General features: G+C 43.4%; 2 long non-coding RNA genes across 2 annotated transcripts; both read left to right on the top strand.

The window, feature by feature from the left end:
- The first annotated feature begins 4,375 nt into the window (after positions 1 to 4,375).
- On the top strand, positions 4,376 to 5,217 carry LOC119297326. The gene is made up of 3 exons (XR_005145618.1): positions 4,376 to 4,595; positions 4,676 to 4,731; positions 4,839 to 5,217. It is a non-coding gene; the product is annotated as an uncharacterized LOC119297326 (long non-coding RNA).
- A 1,303-nt stretch (positions 5,218 to 6,520) lies between these two features.
- On the top strand, positions 6,521 to 7,374 carry LOC119297327. The gene is made up of 3 exons (XR_005145619.1): positions 6,521 to 6,671; positions 7,073 to 7,153; positions 7,251 to 7,374. It is a non-coding gene; the product is annotated as an uncharacterized LOC119297327 (long non-coding RNA).
- Positions 7,375 to 9,285: the final 1,911 nt, after the last annotated feature.

The raw sequence follows: 9,285 nt of genomic DNA on the forward strand, positions 1-9,285 counted from the left end.
AATGCCTTACGACGATGACGACTACTTCACCAGCCATATAATTGCTTAGGGCGATATTTCAAAAGATATATCAACCAAATTTGCCAAGGGTGATACTTAAAATATTATATCGGCCAAATGCTCGTAGTCTCTGTACACGCCATTTCTAAGTGTGGGTAATATTAGAATACAACTTGTAATCATCTCTATCCCGGCAGAGGAAAACACATTACACTCTGACGTGGCAGACCTCCTGCCGTCGCAGTCTTTACCGCCATCTCCCGCGTCCATTTTCTCCGTTGTGTCGGACGCGTCCACCACATCTTCCCTCATCCCTCCCGCTCATGCTATTCCCGTTCCAGCTTCTACTAACGATCATAGCATGCGCACACATGCCCAGTCCGGGTTTCGTTTACCTCCAAAAGACCGTCTGAATCTTCATGCATCTTTATCTCCTTCCTCTCTACCCAAATCTTACAAATCATCTCTCCTAGATCCTAATTAGGCCGCAACTATTGAAGATGAATATGATGCCCTTCTGCAGAATAACACGTGGCAGTTAATTCCTCGTCCTTTCAATACAAATATCGTTTTTGGCAAATGTGTTTTTTGCCTTAAATTTAATTCTGATGGGAGTTTTCCACGTTATAAGGCTCGATGGGTATGTCGTGGTTACTCTCAGCAACACGACATCGATTATGATGAGACTTTCTCTCCAGTTGTCAAGCCGAGCACTATTCGCACTATCCTTAGCATCGTCGTCTCTTCTTCCTAGCCAATTCATCAATTAGATGTCAAAAATGCTTTTCTTCATGGCTCTCTTCAAGAAACAGTCTATTGTCAACAACCTCTTGGCTTCAAACATTCCTCCTATCCTAATCATGTTTGTCTTCTTAAAAAATCTCTTTATGGTCTTAAACAAGCACCACGTGCCTGATTCCAACGCTTTTCTACTTATGCTCAAACCATCGGTTTTACCCCTTCCCGTTCTGACACTTCTCTCTTTACCTTTCATCACAACACCAACACTGCTTACCCTCTTTTATATGTTGATGATATTATCCTCACAGCTTTTTCGCAACAATTTTTAGATCATATTATCTCTCTTCTTCGCCACGAATTTTCTATGACAGATTTAGGTCTTCTTCACCACTTGTTAGGTATTGCTGTCATCCGTGACTCCTCTACTCTTTTCTTGTTTCAACGGTAGTACACTCTGAATCTTCTTTCTCGTGCTGGTATGCTTGATTGTCAAACTTCTTGTACCCCTGTTGATACAGGTTCCAAACTCTCTGCCGACGGTGATCCTTTCTCTGATCCTTCTCTTTATCGTAGTCTTACCGGTGCACTTCAGTATCTCACTCTTACTCGTCCTGAAATTTCTTTTGTTGTTCAACAAGCTTGTTTATACATGCATGATCCTCGTATTCGACACTACAATCATGTCAAACGTATTCTTCAATATCTCAAAGGCACACTAGACTTAGGTCTTCATATCAACAAATCCTCTCCCATCTCCTTGACAGCTTACTCTGATGCAGACTGGGCTGGTTGTCGAGATACTCATAGGTTCACATCTGGATCTTGGTCTTCAAAAAGGCAGGTTACGGTCTTCCGCTCGTCTGCTGAAGCTGAGTACCGCGTTGTGGCTCATGCGGTTGCTGATACGGTTTGGTTGCGCCAGTTGCAGTCAAAGCTACACCGTCCTATTGAGTAAGCTATCATTGTTTACTGTGATAATATTTCAGCTATCTACATGTCAAGGAATCCGGTTTAACACCGTCGCACCAAGCATATTGAGATCGGCATCCATTTTGCTCGAGAGAAGGTGGCTCTCGGTCAAGTTTGCATTCTCCACGTGCCTACTTCTACTCAGTTTGCTGATATCTTTACTAAAGGCCTGGCGACTGTCGGAATAAACCCAACGTCCTGTCTGTGTCCGTGTCCGTGTCTGCTACGTATACATGTGTGTATTGTTTCCGTGTAGAATTGATGTTGGACATTGAATAGGATTAGTACTAGTATAGAGCTAGCTATGATTAGTATATATACAAGTACCTACCCCTTGTAATCCTTGTACCGTGGAATCAATAGAAAAGATAACAGGCTCGACACGAGTCTGTGTCTATCAATCCGGCGATTTGTGTGTACGTGTGATTCCGGCCGGATCGATCGGATCCTTGGTTGTTGTATACTCCCTCCGTCCAGAAATACTTGTTATCAAGATGAATAAAAGGGGATGTATTTAGATGTATTTTAGTTCTAGATACATCTCTTTTTATCCATTTTCATGACAAGTATTTCCGGACGGAGGGAGTACGAGCATGTACAACAAATCGGAAGCTAGCTCTACGGTGCGTTGCATCTCGGCATAAAGGAACTTCGTCGAGTTTGGTAGCCAGCGTTGGTTGTTTCATCGTCGTTCATCGTCGTTCGTCGCCGTCGCCGGAAAGTACTCGGCGTCGGGTCTGGGCCAACAATTGGTATCTAGAGCAAGGTTGATCTTCTAGTATCGGAGAATCATGGCAGGCGACGAGAAGACCAAGCAGCTGGCGGAGTACTCCGGTGCGGCTAAAGTAATTGCTGCTCCGGTGAGTTCGTCGTATCCACGGTTTGATCGCGAGAACTTCAGGGTCTGGAAGGCCCTCATGGAGTGTTGTCTCCGCGTCAACGAGCTATGGGACGCGGTGGATCCCGAAGCCGACGCGTTCAAAAAGGAGGGAGCCGAGCACCGAAAGGATTGGCAGGCGGCGTCAGCGATTTATTCGGTGATGCCGATGGATGTCCTCCAGCACCTGATTGCCAAAGCAACAACGAAGGAGGTGTGGGATACGCTGAAACTCTTGTTCGAGGGACACACCCGCGTCAAGCAAGCCAATCTCCAAACTCTTCTAAGGAACTACGAGACTTTGGTCATGGGCGACAATGAGTCCGTGGATGCGTTCGCTTCACGGGTAGCTACTCTCATCAATCGGATTCAGCTCTTGGAGAAAACCTTACGGAGACCTCGGTTGTCCGACGGTTCTTGCGCGGCCCCTCCCCGGTACCTGCAAATTGTCACAGCGATCGAGCAGTGCGTCGATCTCGCGACTCTCTCCATCGACGATCTTGTCGGACGGTACAAGGCTCATGATGAGCGGATGCGGTACAGTCTTGGGGACGGGAGGAACGACGAGGTTGTGATGCTCACAAAGGCGCAGTGGATCGCCCTTGAAAAGCCAGGCGGGTCCAAGAGCAACAACAAGAAGAAGGGAAAGCATCGTTTGACGAGAAAGAACTTCGCTGACTCGGATGACGACTCAGATAATGAGGCTGCACCACCACCGAGGAGAAAGTTTGACATCAGGAAAGTGAGGTGTTATAACTGTGGCCTCCTCGGTTACTTCAAGGCTGACTGCGAGGAAGCACCGAAGCAGAAGGCACTCATTGCCCGGCAAGGAGATGATGGTGACATGATGTTGATGTGTAAACTGGTGAACGAGGAGGATCCAGACTCTCAAGCGTTTACTAAAGAAATTGTCGAGCTTGCGGAAGAAAAAGTTTGCCATCATGATCGTGGTTCGGAAACCTGTGTCAAAGCTACAGATGCGGGGAATGATTCTGACACTTATGTCAGTGCTATGGACGTAAGTGCCAACTTTGCTGGAGCGGATGCGACGATAGCTGCGTGTGTGCGGCCATGGAGAAGCAGTCTTTGTGTGGCGCCTCCGAGAAAGGCCAGTTGTGGTCGAAAGAGTAGTTCAGGAATCTAACATATAAAGGCTCCTACACTACCCGCCATTCTAGCGCCCCCGCGTGCGCGATGCTCGTTCGGCCGCTGGATTCCTTCCCTGTAGCTCCCTTTTGGCTGCTGGCGTGTGGTGGGCCGTCGGTTTTTTTTTCACGTCCATGGTTGTTTGAAGAGCGAATGACAAGTGGCGCTCGTTATGTGTGGGTCAAAAGAATGACGTGCCTTTCCTTCAATTCTGCGTAACAAAAGCAAGAAACCCTAGACGGACGAGGGGTAAAAGGAAAAAGTAAAGCAGCCGCCTTATCTCCTCGCTCGCTCCCTCCTCTCTCCCACGCCGCCCCGTCCCTCTCCCTGCTCGTCCCCTCATCTCCTCTTTCCTCGATGCCGGATCCCCTGCTTGCCTCTCCGACCTAGGCCAGAGCCTCGCCGGCAGCTCCCCCAAGTCGGCGCCCGCTAGCTGCTGGTGTGGAGCCGAGCTTCTCTGACGGCGACGGCGATGGCGACAAGCTTGTCCAGGTCGTCATGGCCGGCGACGACGAACGGGAGGGCGGAGGTGTTTCCATGGCCACCTTTGCCGAGAGCTCGCACATCTTCAACCCTCAGCCATGTATGTGCTTTCTTCTTTGCATTTCCTTGTTCTAATTCTTGGCAGTAATCCTAATTGATTTGATGTTTAGGTTAGTTTTGGGGTGGCTATTTTTTGGATCCGCTGCTGCCGTGCGCCGTGCGTCTGGATCAGGCGCAGGTCGCCGCCATAGGAGAGCAGGGTGGCGTGGTCTTTGTGGTGGGCATGGAGCAAGGGAGGATGAGGCGCTGGTATGAGGAAAGGAGCAGGAAGGTCGGAGTTCCAGGCGGTGCTGGCCGTCGTCACATGTCCCCAGTCTAGGTTGTCCATCTGCGTCCGAGTCATCTTCCTCCCCAGTTTTTACTTCTTGATTTATTGTTTTTTTGAACATATGTGTGCAGATCTAAGAAAAAAGAGAAGGGGATGAATCTGGAGGAAGAGCTTGGTGAAGAACAAGGTGATCTCTCTCTCTCTCCATCTCTTTGAATTTAAGTCCACTTTCATCTTTTTCATTGCTTCTATTTCTCGTGGGATATTCAGGAGTTGAGAACACATATTTTGTAGGTGTTCGTAATGGCAACGGTGGTAATCAACGATGAGAAAAAAGGACCGAGATTGTATTTGTACTAGGTATGTTCCTCATCTCTCTCAGTCCTTGTTCCAATCCCCACCTTGATGTAACTGTTTCTTCACAACTATTGGATGTGTCTTAGGAGATGAATGCCATGGATTGTTTAGATTCTTGTTGAGCTAACCACTACTTAAACTATTTGTCCCCTTGTTAAAGCTAATCATAGTAATAGTTGGTGATCGTCTGGCTGCTGTGTATAGTGGCAACCAAATTCATGATGATGAACTGAATCAAACCCGTAGTAAAGTTAGTGTTAAATCACACATGTGTATAGTCAAGTTCAGTACACTCAAGCAGTTTTGTCAGATTGTAGATTCAGTATGACAAGAAAATTACTTGAAAGAAATGGGTACAGCCACTGTGATAAATATCAGTAGTATGCATTGTATATGTATGCTCAGTCATGTTCAACTCTGAGTATTTTTCCCCTATGTGTTACAGCAGGTGATGCCTTAATTTAGTTCATGGCATTATGGCGGGACGCATGTGGTAAATGGTTACAATGGTGGCTCATGGAGTTAAAATTTTGTGTTCTGTACAGATTTGAGATGATAGAAATTCAAAATAGGTAACCAATAAGCCATGTTTTTGTTTGGTGTTGCAGTTGTCATGTGTCACAAGTTATATATGTGTGTTCATAATTATAACTGCACTTTGTCTCTCTCTTTGCAAGTGTGATATATGCATGTTCATAATTATATTTTAGTCCTAATTTTCAGATCATGACCACAGCTTGCGGAGTTTCAAAATCTAATATCTCTAATTTCCGCATCAAGCTAAGTGGTCCCGTTGTTTAGCATGTAGGCACTTTCTATTTGTTGCTTCAATGTAATGTTTAAGGTTGTTGCTTTAACAATGTTTGATCTAGATTATCAGTAAAACACACTCACAATTAGGTGTTCTTCCTTGGTTAGCTGCTTGCATTTCTTATGTTTGATTGGTTCAAGCCAGTATGACTCTTTTTCTTTGCCTTTCACAGGGGTCATTTGCTACTGTTGGTTGTGTCCTTGCTTCTTGGAGAGGAGGGAGGGCAAATGACTTTGATGCCAGAAATAGGGGAGGTAATGAAAATACTATGCTCTATTATGCTACAGCTGCTTAGCCATTGGATCTGGTCTCCTTGAGCAAATGTTTATTCGTTTACTCATTTATGCTCTTCTTGGTGTATGTGAAGTGATACAATTGTATTCCATTGGTTTCAACTTACTTTTCCTGAACTAATTCTGTAATGAGTACACATTGGCCTCTCCAGAGGCCCTTCATAATCATATTCAAGTTATACCACTGGATAAATACTGATAAGATAACCTGATCCTAATGAGTTGGCTACAAATTCTAAATATTATTAGTTTGAGATAGAACCTAAGCAACAAAAATTGTTTGCTTTGGCTGAAGATATACGGTTTTCTTTCTCAAAGGGTATGCATGAGAGTTTGATAAGATTTGATTGCTTAGGTTTTGTTTCAATCCCATTCACTGGTCTGATGTTGTTTTTAGGATTTTGATAGTACCGAATTTCCTTTCTTTAGGAACATAAGGTCAAGTATCCATGTTGTTTGGTACCTTATAGAAGATGCATTACGCAATGGTCTCGGCAACTGCAACGAGATTTCACAGTCACGATTTTTCCATATTGGTATGGATTCTAAAACCTTATAGGAAAATGCCATCTTTCACAAAATGAAACTATGCCTACAGAGCTGCTGAGGGATGCCCTGTAGTGGACTGGCTGAGACTGTCGAGCATCAGGTTGCAAATCTCCAGAGGTATTATATCCCTTCTTTCACTCTTGCGATCTATGTGTGACTGTATCTGCAAGCTTAGATTCAATGATTGGTTGTTGTCGCATTTGCATGGTGTCCGTCTGATTCAGGGGTTGCGATATAGTTTGTCAACCAATGGGATGGTATAGACTTGACCTTCTCGTTATGGTGTTCATTTCCATGTGCAGAAATAGATTGAATCATGCTTTGTTATAGATTCCGTAGGTCTGGTCTGTACCAAGAAATACCTGCAAATTTTAATGTTGCTATGTGCATATAAGCTTCAGTCATTTGCTGGGACATTTATTTTTTGGGACATTTATTTCGATGCTTCCTATACTACACTCTTGATTCTTTCTGTTCATGTCCTCGATATTTTATTCCCTATTGTTTCTTTCCAACAGGTACAAGGGGCTCATTGGTAGCCTGGCCTGCTTTTGGTATATCAATGAGGACATCCCTGACGTAAATTCGTTTCGTGACAGGTAATTCCACACATCACTATTTAGTGTGCCTGCTACTGTTTGCTTGGCTTGTTAATCGTCTTCATGCCTTCTGCGAAAATATTTCTTACTTTTGTAGTGGGTGATTGAGAAAGGAGCCCAAGCAGAAGGCAGAACACAGATGGAGCAGTTGACTTGTTCTTGTTCATTTCCCTTTCCGCAACGAATAGAATCCAATTAATTAATTTGGGTGTATGCTGATTGAGATAGTTAATAATTGGGTATGTAGACCATGGTGTTGGTAGGTAAGTCTAAACTCCTCTGCATTTGCCTTTTTTCTACATGATGAATATTCAGACTACTGATGTTGCATACGGAGGCTTACAGCATGGGGTGGCCACATCCAGCGAGGGTGGCGTTCTGTGGATTTGGCGCCCCCCATCCCAGCAGCACGTGGGAGCCGGTGTCTTCGGGAAGAGCTGGGTCTCCTTGCCAGCGACCTCACCATCTTGCCAGCGACTTCACCTTCACCAGCCCATCTACAGGTATGGTAGCTCCTCCACCCCCTCTCTTCTTTGATAGTGATTACTTTGTTGTTGTTGCAGAAATAACCAAAACATGTTTGAGATTTCAATAAAAAGGATTTTATTTTACTGGCCAGTTCTAGAGAGAGAGAGAGAGAGAGAGAGAGAGAGAGATGTATGAGAAACCAAGAAAAAGAGGAGGACATGTACATTTTTCTTGAGTCCTCACTGTAACTATTACATTTTCAGATATTTCATCCCTTTCCGTGTGTGCATAATTGACCAGCCAACATGGTGACCTATCCCCAACTGAATTAACTTTACCCTCATATCAAACAAAAATGACTTCAATTGCAACTGAACTTATTCATATAATTGTAATCACTAATTGTTAATTCTCATTAACCTCTAATTAAGTATTCAAAATATCACATTACCATTGATACCATGTTTTGTATTTTCTTCTTCTATTATGAACTGCACAAGGAACACTCCACAACTGAACTTACTTAAGCAGGCTCATAGATGATATCTTGTTTGCGCAGTGGATTACCTAGAATACTGGACTTTCCATCAGCTTATTCATGACTGCACTTACTTTTTGTCAGCCTATGTGCTCAAAATAATGAGAGGATGAATGGTTTAGTTGGACACTGACCTGCTTCTTCCTGGTGATATCCATTGTAATTTTTGTTGGCGATATAATGTGCTTGACAAGCTGCCGAGATAATTCATATGCCTCTCAGTCATGTTTCTTATATTTTGTATACTTTTATTTACTAATTCAATCTAACTCACACAGTATAACTTTATTGTAGTTGCTTGAGCTGAAGCATTGAGATGGTGAAACATTAACTATTGCTGATTCTAAACTTGGAAATGCTATAAAAGAGAAGTTGGTCAGTTAGGTTCCTTAGTTGCGCTGTTCCTGTAGAATTACCAGTTCCGCTTACAGGTTTTATGTGCTTTTGCAGAAAATTGGCTGCGTTCAAAATAGTGATGTGATGGAGCTAATGAGAGGGCTCATAAATCAGCTTAGTGAGCTTATATCTTGGTTGGGCACACAGGACCTTGGTCCGAGGAGCTTGGGACTTTCCCACAACTTGTCTAGATACAAGCTGAAATTCAGTCCTAAAAAGGTGAGTCAATACTGTGATTAGTTCACTTGGCTGAACCATGTTAGTACAGAGCTAAATATCCATAGAAAACATGCAAAGTTTCTGATAGATCTTATTCAGATGTTGTAAACGACGTCAACTAGATGCTTTTTGTCGATATTGCATTATTACCAAATAAAACAAATAAAATAATGTGGCTTTGTGGTTTGAGACTGATACTGATACTTCATATTAGTTGCTAAAAATATGTGCTTCAGTATTTGACTACTTGTGCGAGGGTGCACATGTAAGCCGTGATGGGTTTCTAGAGTAGGTTATGTCTCCATTATGAAATTTTCCATACCATGCAATAACCTGCTAAAAATGGATATTCTCAAATAGTACTAAGAAAATAGTATTGTTTCTATTTATTTTAATATGAGCGCCTCTATTTAGAGGATTCTATGTCTAATTATTCAAAGTTCTAATATATGAAGATATATGCTCATCTTTATTTTGTTTGATGCATTTCTCATTGAGAAACTGGAATATG

This window comes from Triticum dicoccoides, chromosome 5A, assembly GCF_002162155.2.
Source record: "Triticum dicoccoides isolate Atlit2015 ecotype Zavitan chromosome 5A, WEW_v2.0, whole genome shotgun sequence".
Classification (NCBI taxonomy): Eukaryota; Viridiplantae; Streptophyta; class Magnoliopsida; order Poales; family Poaceae; genus Triticum; species Triticum dicoccoides.